This window comes from Schistocerca cancellata, chromosome 3 (genome assembly GCF_023864275.1).
Source record: "Schistocerca cancellata isolate TAMUIC-IGC-003103 chromosome 3, iqSchCanc2.1, whole genome shotgun sequence".
Classification (NCBI taxonomy): Eukaryota; Metazoa; Arthropoda; class Insecta; order Orthoptera; family Acrididae; genus Schistocerca; species Schistocerca cancellata.
The window spans coordinates 219,153,738-219,166,653 of NC_064628.1; the positions used below are offsets into that span (position 1 = coordinate 219,153,738).

At 43.0% G+C, this 12,916-nt stretch overlaps 1 pseudogene; it reads left to right on the top strand.

Moving 5' to 3' along the window:
- The first annotated feature begins 10,456 nt into the window (after positions 1-10,456).
- Positions 10,457-10,574, top strand: LOC126177889 (5S ribosomal RNA; annotated as a pseudogene).
- Positions 10,575-12,916: the final 2,342 nt, after the last annotated feature.

The following is a 12,916-nucleotide window of genomic DNA, read 5'->3' on the forward strand; positions in this document are numbered from 1 at the left end:
AAACATTTTGCTCACCAACCTGTAATCAAAAACTGGTCGGAACTCCCCCTTGATACACATAGGTGATGCGTAGGGGGAGGCAGAAGGTCTTATGAGCTCTTCACGCAGCATACCGTCTATCAGCGAAAGCAGGCTCTTAATCTTGGGGAGTGATAACCTGTAGGGCGATTGACGAACCGTAACGTCGTAAATCAGCCAGATTTTGTCTCGATTTTCTTAGTCATACCAAGCATATTGGTGAGGACTTACGGAAACTTATCGAACAGATCCCGAGAATTCGAAGGAAGGCCGGCCGCTATGGCCGAGCGGTTCTAGGCTCTTCAGTCCCGAACCGCGCTGCTGCTACGGTCGCAGGTTCGAATCCTGCCCGGGGCATAGATGTGTGTGATGTCCTTAGGTTAGTTAGATTAAAGTCGTTGTAAGTCTAGGGGACTGATGACCTCAGATGTTAACTCCCATAGTGCTCAGAGCCATTTGAACCATTCTAAGGAAGCTGTGCCGCACGGCTCACCCACTAAAAGCCTAACTTTTTCATCTTCAACGACAGACGATCTTTCCTAATGCAGGTCCTTCAACTTTTCGTCACAGTGTGCTTCATTTTTAAGTTTTCCTCTCTCCACTCCTGCTGCCCCTTTTCTGTCTTTGCACCATTCTCTCCCCGACCCTTTTTCCCTTTCCTCCACATTTTTATCTACCTCATTCCCCTTTCCCCCTCCTTTCTTCCACCCCTTTTTCCCCTTCATATTATAGGTTTACCGACAGCCTCACCTACTCCTCTCTTCCTGTTTCCCAACATTTATTGCTACTTCACTGATATTTCTCATCAGTCCCTCTTCTTTATACCCACATTCTCCCACCCCACTAAACGCCAAACTTCTTTCTTCTTCAGCAACAGACGACCTTTCCCAGGGCAGGTCCTTCAAATTTTAGTCACAGTGAAGTGCTTCCTTGTTAAGACCATTGTTATATGTCTTATTGTAAATGTTTTAACTGTGTTCTTGCAATTTTCATCTTATATTTTGATTACTGCTATTTTAAACTAGAAACTTCTTTTAATAAAGAATTCCACAAGTTTTTAAATTCTCTTGTAAGAATGTCACCTTTTAATTTAGTGTTTCTTCGTCATCGTGTATTGTTATGTATCCTTTGGATGGCAGCCCTCCTCCCACCCATACGGGGTGAGTGGGATGAAATAGCAATAAAGTAACAAAGAGCGCGTTTATTGAGTAGTAAGGTAGGAACACATGTGAACCTGAAATAAGGACACAGTGTCATTTCTGCTGCTATTTAAGTCGTCCGCCTACGTAGCTCAGCGGCCAGCGTGTCTGACTGCCGCACAGAAGACACAGATTCGGATTTTTCCATGCTCGGAGAAATGGGACAGGGCACGTAGCAGTTCGGAATTCTGACAGTGTCTGGCTGGGCATGTGACATAATGACTACTGCTGAAACTCTTTGCATATCATCGTATGTTCTAGTATTCTCTGGCCGAATATTGTACCCCAGTATGGATCAATAGTTGTCTTTCCAAGTTCGTTGATAGACAACTGAACACCATCATGAGACTGATCTCTGGGATCATCAAATCCACACTACATATTGACTTCCGTCGTTGAGTAACTTGTTTCCTCTGTATATGAGTGGAAAAGAGGCTCTCCTATACGAATTTAGAAAACAATAGTTGAAAATCCAAGAGCACGAGTCCATGAAGATCTCTCACGACTGAAACGCAGACGTCTAAAATCCCGACAACCGCACGATGTCTAGGTGAACAAAGTATTTATCATTCCTTCGTTGGTTATTCCATTTTCTTCTTACTGTTACCTGCAGGAGATCTGAGTGGGGAACTAATATAGAATCTTTTGCAAATGGAAATATTATCAAGATCCTTTTTTTTTAAATTACATGTCGCATGTACTGTGGATGCACGAGATGTATCTTTAATGAAGTCGTTCCCATTTCCTTCCGCATCCTCACACCGTTGGTCATTGCAGATTATTCCGCGTTTTAGAGGCAGTTTCGTGCTCTGAGGACAAGAAAAATAATTCAACCTCTGTCCGCAACGCCGCCCTCTTTCACAAGGACGCTGATACAACGAGAATGACTTCTTATGCTGGATGGTCAGCTGCTATTGTTGATCATTTTTGTTCGGAATATTCGTAATGGTAGGGTTCGAATCACAAATCCAAAACTTTTTGTTTAATAGACTGCAAGAGCAGCTCTGTAGCTGATCATATTTGGCAATTTTGTGCCCTGTCAGGCTATACTGAAGTAGGTTTCTTTGTGTTTTCGTAAGTAAGTTCGTAGACATCGTGGGATGGTTCCTCTATCGAGGCCACGGCCGATTACGTATCCTACCCTCACAAAGCATACTTATATATTCTGTATGTGTTTATATTTTTAAGCCATTTACATTGCATTTTGATGAAAAATGTATTGTCATTCTAAGATGATTCCTGCGCGCAAAAATAAAACTATACCATTTCCTGCATAAGTCGCCATTTACGACTATGACCAGTGAAATAAACGAACATGGAAGAATGAAAACTTATGCGAATTGTTCGTCTAAGTTTGGAAGTTACTAAGGAATCACAGACCCGTCGTTCAATGCAGTAGATGTAACCTTGCGTAATAATAACGCACAGGAGTATGGAGATACCCACTGCATTGCACAGTAAATCAAATAAATGTGTTGCTATAAAGCAATTTATCCACTCCCTTTCCCGATACCTCGATTGAATAAGGTTTTTATTTGTTTTCCTTAGCTCTGAGAAAGAGTGTCATCGAGGCAGTAATGTGCAGTGTCCGACACTTATTCCAGCCGTAGACTCATTTTAATACATTACTAGGTGTTTTCAAAACATCCACCTTCCCTTGTACATTCCTCAGTAGTGCTGTCTAAGATCCACAGTTGTTATTATACCTTTCGTCTTATAAGATATAGATCATACTGTGCATTGAGCAGTCAAAAACTAAATGCTTTTCGTAAATAACAGACGAAATTGTGTTGTTCGAATCTGTCCTTTCGGACACACAAAGATAGGTTTATGTGTTTCGTCCGTTATTATTAATTCTACTTTAACTTTGCCGTATCTTCATCACGTTTATATATCGGCGAAATAAGTCAACTACATTCGCTGCTTCATAATAACCAGACGCAGGAATGTCCTCTCACCACAGTATAAAACGTGAATATTTGGACGCAACTCTGGGAAAGAAAGTGATGTTGGTATAAAACTAAACTGCACCGATTTGGACATTATCTGTATCAGATGAGAAGTAGCTCGCGGCTTAGTTGCTACAAAATCACGAAACGTGAATTTTCTAGAGATCTCCTTTACAGTAGTATCTGTAGAATAATTTTAGAGCTCGAGAGCTGCTTTGGAGTAGAAGGGATGGCTAAATTGCTGTGTTAGAGTAAACCAGTAATGAATAATAGCTTTGCCGCAATATAAACTAGTACACGGGATCGTAATAGGATCAGAAAACATGTACGGGAAAACTTTGCACTGCGCAAACCTATATATCGCGTTTTTATAGCCTGCCTTATCCGCTCCTTCACTCGACCTCCTCGTACAACAAAATGATTCCGCTGAAGATGTTGCGCAGTAATGCACGTTCCGGTTTCTTGATTCAATAAAACTGTTCTGCGTCGATAAATGTATTCTCCGTTATGGAGCGTATAGTAATATTTAAAGAAAAATATTGGAATATTTTAAGCCATGAAGAGGTAAGGCATTCAGAAGTTACTGAAACTGAGCTCAGTCGAGGAAGTCTTCGAACAAACATTTTTATGACTGACATCATGCGGAACATACTGCAAGCGAAATTTCCGCTTCAGACCTGAAGTGCGTTTATAACTCGATCACAATGTGTACACTGAGGTGCATGTTTATGTGACCACGATGTAGGCTATTGTACGTTAAATACCAGATCGATCTAAAAATTTCGATGAATGGTACCTTAGCCAAACAAAACAGATTGGCTTCTTCTGCACGGGTACCGTAGTCTTGACAGCTTTGTAGAAGGGTGTTTTCATCTGGCGGTTTTTATAAAGTGTTTACGGCCGCTGTACTGTACTAGAGGCTACGAGCGAATATCCCTGACAGTCGGCAGAGTTTGCGTGACAGATTCAGACAGAGACGTGAAGATGGTACACTTCAGGTGTCAGGTATCCTCATCCGTCGGTTCTACTGTAGTTAAATAAAAGTGGATGTGGACACATCTTGAAGATGAAAGAAATACGCGCGGGGTAGCCGGAAGTTCGAGTCCTCCCTCGGGCATAGGTGTGTGTGTTGTCCTTATTGTAAGTTAGTTAAAGTTAGATTAAGTAGTGTGTAAGCTTAGGGACCTATGACATCAACAGTTTGATCCCATAAGATCTTACCACAAATAAAAAAAACAAAAAACAAAAATCAAACGTCATGCGCAGCTGTGTGTGCACGGTTTTTGGATACCTGTAATGAGTTGATGTGCATAGACGACCATGCTGCGTGTGATTCTGCTTGGCATGTGATTTTTGTTTTATGCTACTTACGTAGATGATGTATCCACGTACTTTGTGCACTTAAGATAGTTGACACCCAACAATCTTATCAGTAGTACTTCATAGTCATTTAGGGTAAAAGTCGGGTAGAAACAACGTCGTTCTGTAAAAGAAAGAATCTACGAACATACCACGTTGGTTAGTTTTGTAAATAACATTTACTGTCGTAACAAAGCTGCAGGAAACTGTAAGCTATAACATCCACGATATATATATATACAGGGTGAGTCACCTAACATTACGAATCGATTCCACAGACCGAACGTGAGGCGAGGGGCTAGTGTAATTGGTTAATACAAACCATAAAGAAATGCACGGAAGTATGTTTTTTAACACAAACCTACGTTTTTTTTTAAATGGAACCATTTTAGTTTTGTTAGCACATCTGAACATATAAACAAATACGTAATCAGTGCCGTTTGTTGCATTGTAAAATGTTAATTACATCCGGAGATATTGTAACCTAAAGTTGACGCTTGAGTACCACTCCTCCACTGTTCGATCGTGTGTATCGGAGATCACCGAATAACGTAGGGATCCAAAGGGAACGGTGATGGACCTTAGGTACAGAAGAGACTGAAACAGCACATTACGTCCACATGCTAACACCTTTTTATTGGTCTTTTTCACTGACGCACTTGTACATTACCATGAGGGGTGAGGTACACGTACACACGTGGTTTCCGTTTTCAATTACGGAGTGGAATAGAGTGTGTCCTGACATGTCATGACAATAGATGTTCAATGTGGTGGCCATCATTTGCTGCACACAATTGCAATCTCTGGCGTAATGAATGTCGTACACGCCGCAGTACATCTGGTGTAATGTCGCCGCAGGCTGCCACAATACGTTGTTTCATATCCTCTGGGGTTGTAGGCACATCACGGTACACATTCCCCTTTAACGTACCCCACAGAAAGAAGTCCAGAGGTGTAAGATCAGGAGAGCGGGCTGGCGAATTTATGCGTCCTCCACGTGCCATGAAACGCCCGTCGAACATCCTGTCAAGGGTCAGCCTAGCGTTAATTGCGGAATGTGCAGGTGCACCATCATGCTGATACCACATACGTCGACGCGTTTCCAGTGGGACATTTTCGAGCAACGTTGGCAGATCATTCTGTACATCATGCGATGTATGTTGCAGCTGTTTGGGCCCCTGCAATGAAGTGAGGACGAATGAGGTGGTCGCCAATGATTCCGCACCATACATTTACAGTCCACGGTCGCTGTCGCTCTACCTGTCTGAGCCAGCGAGGATTGTCCACGGACCAGTAATGCAAGTTCCGTAGATTCACTGCCCCGTGGTTTGTGAAACCCGCTTCATCGGTAAACAGGTAGAACTGCAACGCATTCTCTGTTAATGCCCATTGACAGAATTGCACTCGATGATTAAAGTCATCACCATGCAATTGCTGATGAAGCGACACCTCAAATGGGGGGAAAGCGGTGACGATGCAGTATGCGCATGACACTCAGTCCATCGGCTCTCGCAATGTCCCGTGTACTCATGTGTGGGTTCAAGGCAACAGCAGCTAACACGCCAACTGCACCCGCTTCTCCTGTGACGGGCCTGTTACGGACCCTTTTGCGTGCTACGACCATACCTGTTGCATACAGTTGGCGGTCGATGTTTTGCAATGTGCGCCACGTTGGATGCTCTCTGTCCGGGTACCGTTCTGCATACACCCTGCAGACTTCAGCTGCATTTTGTCGACACTCGCCATAGATGAGTATCATCTCCGCCTTTTCAGAGTTCGAATACACCATGGTCACAGTTCCTACAACACTATACTATCACAGACGTCTGGTAACACGGTGTACTATTGTTGGTCTGCGTGCGGAGACGAATGCAGAATAACAATAGCAGGAAGCGCTACATGCGGACACTGCGACAGCTATACCAAACCACAACAGTGCACTACAGCCACACTCGTAAACACGGTCGTCATCGTAAATATGTCCCTGCAGATGCTGCTCCCGACCGTGGTCCGTGTTTGTTACAACACGCAACTGAACGTCGGAGGTTTCAAGCGTCAGCTTTAGGTTACAATATCTCCGGATGTAATTAACATTTTACAATGCAACAAACGGCACTGATTACGTATTTGTTTATATGTTCAGATGTGCTAACAAAACTAACGTGGTTCCATTTAAAAAAACGTAGGTTTGTGTTAAAAAACATACTTACGTGCATTGTTGTATGGTTTGTATTAAACAATTACACTAGCCCCTCTCCTCACGTTCGGTCTGTGGAATCGGTTCGTCAGTATTTGATGTGGTTAACGAAATATATCCAGCGGTAACGTTAGGTTCAAATGGCTCTGAGCACTATGGGACTCAACTGCTGTGGTTATAAGTCCCCTAGAACTTAGAACTACCCAAACCTAACTAACCTAAGGACAGCACACAACACCCAGCCATCACGAGGTAGAGAAAATCCCTGACCCCGCCGGGAATCGAACCCGGGAACCCGGGCGTGGGAAGCGAGAACGCTACCGCACGACCACGAGATGCGGGCGGTAACGTTAGGTGACTCACCCTATATATATATTACTAGTGGAGTATGAACGGGTGAAAAATTACGTAACTCAACAATATTCATTTAATTATGTAATTATTTCTTAAAAAGATGATAATTATGTAAAACAGAGACAATATTAGTCTCACATTCTTTGTTAATCTATGTCATTCTTTTCTTTTCTTTTGTACCCTTTTGTCGTCTTCTTCTGATGTACGTCTCCGACGCAAGACGAGAATCGATTTGAGGTCTGCTGAATGAAAAACATTTAACGTAAAATTATTGTACTTTTATGTACATTTTCTGGTAAAAAACAAGTAGAGCGAAATACGTTAAAACTATTTATGATTAATTATTGAAAAATCACTTCCTTTTTTAATTATAATTTTATATTAATTGTTTTATCATAGCTGCAAGAAGCGCAGCCATTGTTAATTGCGATTATATAGCAACTTCGTCTGTACTTCTGGTCGAAATATCAAGGGTATGTGATAAACTAATTTGCAAAACAGTATTACCAATTTTTTTTGTGGCATAAATTTAAACGTTTAATTATTTATTGAGCAAAGGAAAATCTTAATTAAAAAAGAAATCCTCTACGTTTTGTTGGCCGCCATCTTAACTTTTATCTCAGCGGCAAATTTAAATTACATGAAACTGCAAACAATATTCCGATGTGTAAGAAATAAATGTGCACCGGTGGTACTGAACTCTATTTATAAAAGAAAAAATTAATCGAATCAGACTGCATTTTCTAAGAACAGTGCTGATGGTATTTATAGTTGAACAAGACCTCATTGCTGATGTATGAGGCGAAAATTGAACTACGCACGAATCAGGAGAAAAATATTTCTGGTAGCACACGTCAGTGTTATGCGTGGGTGGTATTCTGTGGTTCCTTTCCATGATCAATTTGCTAAGATTAATTAAATCCATCGAAGACAAAAATTATAAAAGCTCTGATGTACGATCTGTAATTTTAGTGATATGAACACAACTTACAGTCAACGTTATTACAGTACGTCAGGTGGAATTCTTGTGCAATTTGAACAAAATAATTATCCGGGAGAAGTTGTAGTGTGAATAATGTATTATACATGTGTATAATATTGTCAGTATCATTTACAAAATCAAATCAATGCAACTGCTAAATAACAGAGTGAATTCAAACCGCAGAATACCACAGAGTATCATCCATATTCATTGCATTTGTCCATGTTGATGATACGCAAAACCGCCAGAAAGCGGTGCCTTCTTCTGGAATCTATAGCTGTATTCGTATCACATACCTTTGGAAGATGTGAAATGTGAAGCAGTCAGTTGCGCACTTCGAATTTGGTGGCTGTCTACCTTACCTTGGAAGGAAGTTATGAACGCTCCTGACATGTCTCGTACATTCTAGGAACTATTTTTTAATTCTCTGTAGCCTATGTCGCTAATGTACCCCTGTGCGGAGGAGCTCGACTTGGCGGTAATGTGGTTCGAGTCTTGGCGATGGATGAAAATTTCATAGTCAGTATTTGGTCGACAAGAGAAGGAGAGGCTGCAGCGTAACTTTCCTAATCAATAGTCTTTCCACCAGTGTCCTGGACTAAATTCCATACTTCTCCGCAGAGACTCGAGAAGGATGTCATTTAACACTGTGGATGGTGATCAGTCCGTCTGATGGGGACGTCAAGATCGGCGATGCTTCTGGTGCTATTCGAGTAGAGTAGGCAGTGTGCCGGTAGCGTGTTTCACCCTCTGCCTTTCACCCTCTCCCTCTTGTCGTCATCATCTTACAACACAAACATAATAGCTTGCGTGATATGATTCAAGCTATTATGTTTGTGTTGTAAGATGATGACGACAAGAGGGAGAGGGTGAAAGGCAGAGGGTGAAACACGCTACCGGCACACTATACACTGATCCATTACACTCACCAACACTCTACAAATACACGTATGGCACAATTTTCGCATATCCGCAGGCAAAGGGGTCACTGTGCGCGGATGAAGAAATGCCTTTTCGGCTAGGTGATTCCCCACCCATTAATGCCATATGACGTTAATAGTTTGGTGAATTGTTGTTAATGTGGTTTCAAGAGAAGTTAGATTTTGATATGCATTGTAGAGACTTCTCATTACAGTACGCTAGTTGAAGGTGCAGTTGAAGAAAGAGCGACTGACAATTCCCAGAGGTAAGCGAGCGTAGGCGGCGTATGTTGGCACACATGGTACTACAGCACCGAGAGGGGGATGACGACAGTCAGAGAGCGTGAGAAAAGCTGTTAGAGCGACAGACTCTCTATGGCAGAGACTGCTTGCTTTTTAGGCAGCAAGCTGAAGTGAGTTAACAACGAACACTAGCTATCGTACAGGACAGCGAATGAGATGTGGGACGAATGGAATATGAGGTTATCAGTGATGTTTTAAAGTCATAAATCGGTTTAAACTGGTACCCTTCAGGTTGGATGTAGTTACACCATATGTCTGTCGCATGGGCAACAGCAGTGAGTGGTCCAGAGTTAAAGGTATTAGAAAGAAACAGTGACAATAAAAGGACGATAGCTGAATACTAGAGAGAGTGTCAGACTCAAGTTACGAAAGAGCAGCAACAGATGTCATAAGCTATCATTTCTGGAAGGGACGCTAAAAACAAGAGAGAATTCTGAAGCCGGACGGGGGAGGTAGTCACGTGGCCCCTCTCCCACATCTCCTGATTGCTTTTGAAAAGAATTCCGGGCTATGCTGTACCTCAGCATGGGCTACATACACCCCTTTGACTTTGGTCTATTAATTCAGTAGCACATGTGACAGGATATTAAACGTAAAATCTTAACGAGAAGAAAGTCAACAAAAACTATTAACTTGTAGGCGTCTTCTTTGTGATTGACAATTAAGATTGTACACTATAGCAGGCAGTAGGCATACACCTGAACCGAAGGTTAAATGTCTTTACAAATTTCCCATATTGGTTATACTTCTAATTACATTACAAGTGAAGTTCTAATTGACAGTTACCTGGATATTGTCTACTCGGGAAACACCGAAGCAGTCCGGAAGACTTACGACAATGATATAATGCAATTTAGTGCTCTGAAACAGGCAGTAAGCACTCGAAACTGGTAGGCAACATATTGCGTGTCACTCATGATGTGTTTATTGCTAGTTGTCCCCTACCTCCTCGAGCAGTCAGTCGGTAGTTGTTGTCTACAGCATGATGAACTTTTGAAGTTAACCAATGTCGCGTCGAGCGTGATTTTGTACAGACTTAACTATATGGTGCTACAGTTTTGATTTGTAAAACAGTGGTAAGATTTCGTGGTTCGAAATGATTGTAACTTTCTCATATTGTGACGTGTGATCGGATTCAGAACTCTACTAATTAACAGGTAGTTAAGTTTATTTTAGGCAACGGCCTTCCCGCAGTAGATACACCGGTTCCCGTGAGATCACCGTAGTTAAGCGCTGTCGGGCGTGGTCGGCACTTGGATGGGTGACCATCCAAGCCGCCATGCGCTGTTGCCATTTTTCGGGGGGGACTCAGCTTCTTGAGGCCAATTGAGGAGCTACTAGACCGAGTAGTAGCGGCTTCAGTCAAGAGTACCATCATAACGACTGGGAGAGTGGTGTGCTGACCCCAGGCCCCTCTTATCCACATCCTCAACTGAGGATGACACGGCGATTGAACGGTCCCAGTAGGCCACTCGTGGCCTGAAGACGGAGTGCTTTTTTATGTTTATTTTACCTGGACATGGCTACTGTACCACATATATCAACTGCTTTCGAGACGTGATTGCACCATCAGGAAAGCATAACGTGTATCTCATTTGGTGTGAGGTCATTACAGTTGGTAGCAATGATTCAATCAGGTGGCGCGAGAGGAAATGGGGATGGGAGACGAATTTACCCATTTTATTGGATTGAAATTTATTCTGTTGCGATTATTTTCTAATCTATTTTGTCATTTTCGATTCACAGTACATTAACCTTTTTTCGCGCTGATGAAATCGAATATTTTGGTTTAAAAAAAAGTAATAGAGTCGAATGAAAGTCGTTCTGTAGGATAGTCAGCCGTTACTGTCACAGTGCACAGTTTCACATGTCCGTGGGCTCCAAAAGGTAAGACTGGTAAGCGTAGCTAATTTCAGCAATAGCATCTCTCAAAATTTAGCGACTGCTTGCCTAACAAAAATTTTGATACACACCAAGAAAAAATTTTAATTTAATTTCTAGTAACTAGATTCGGTTATACCATCTTCAGACCAGAAAGCGAAAGGGTAGCAGCGCAGGTAGCAAAAAAATGGCTCTGAGCACTATGGGACTTAACATCTGAGGTCATCAGTCCCCTAGAGCTTAGATCTATTTAAACCTAACTAACCTAAGGACATCACACACATCCATATCCGAGGCAGGATTCGAACCTGCGACCGTAGCGGTCGTGCTGTTCCAGACTGAAGCGCTGGCAGCATTCACATAGTAATACACTATAAGAGCACCAGTGAGCTCTGCAAACTACACAGTGTATTCTGGTCGTAAGCCTGTATAAGCCAAACCGGTAACTAGAAATGAAATAAGACAGCTACTTGCAATGTGTCAAGACTAGTGATGAGTGCAACGATCAGTTCCATAAGAAACCATCGCTTACACTTTCCGGAAGAATTATCCACGTCTCCTGGTCTGGTAGTTAGCATCACTCCCTCTGGATTGCGGGGGTCCAGTTATAATTCCTACCATGCCAGATACTTTCTTCGCTTTGCACTGTCACTACCTAGTTTAGTAGAAGTAGAAGTGGTTTGGAAGAGCCCACAGCAAAATACGCTGGTAACCTGGACGTTGAGCGCCCATAAGCTCCTTCCGCAGCCAAGTATTGTAGTAGAATATGTTAGTCGGTAAGTGCAGTTTGGCGACATATAAGTCAGAATAAAAAGTACACAAAAAGACTGCAAGGCAGGCTAGGCGTACTCAGCGGAAAAATGTTCCGCGCAGCAGTAATAGCCGTAGCGAGCAGGACGATGTTACCACAACAGGGCGAACTCTTGTCAAGAGCTACATTACTTAGTCCAACAAGATGCGCTTCAGAGCCGTGTAAATAGGTCTGGATTCTACCACTATGACGTTAGATCCACGTCAGATGAGACGAGACGACTGAGCACCGTCAGCTGCTGCCATGGGTTGGAAACTGGTTTTGGCCAGCTGCAACCTGCACTGAGTCTCCTTGCGGGACTGGGTACCTGAGCGCAGCTCACCTGCCGGACGCGCTGCCACCGTCTAACTCCTACAAGAGGGCAGCAGGTAGTGGCCCGTGCAGAACAGCCTTCCCTCAGCCCCGCGGTGGACGCCAGTCAGACCCTAGTCGGTTGAGTGCAGGCGTCCACCACTGTATAACACAGCATCAGCACGACACATACACTGAAGGACCAAAGAAACTGCTATAGACATGCATATTCAAATACAGAGATATGTAAACAGGCAAAATACGACGCCGTGGTCGGAAACGCCTGTATAAGACAACAAGTGTCTGGCGCAGTTGTTAGATCGGTTATTGCTGCTACAATGGGAGGTTGTCAAGTTTTAAGTGAATTTGAACTTGGTGTTATAGTCGGCGCACGAGCGATGGGACACAGCATCTCCGAGGTAGCAATGAAGTGGGATTTTCCCCTGCGACCATTTCACGAGTGTACCGTGAATATCAGGAATCTGGTAAAACATTAAATTTCCGACATCGCTACGCCCGGAAAAAGGTCCTGCAAGAACGAGACCAACCGCATTAATCGATGGACCCTGCATCTCAGCAGGGGACTGTTCGAGAGGCTCTGTATTGGTGCGGGGAGAGCGCAGTTGGATTGATATGGGACCCCTTATACGTC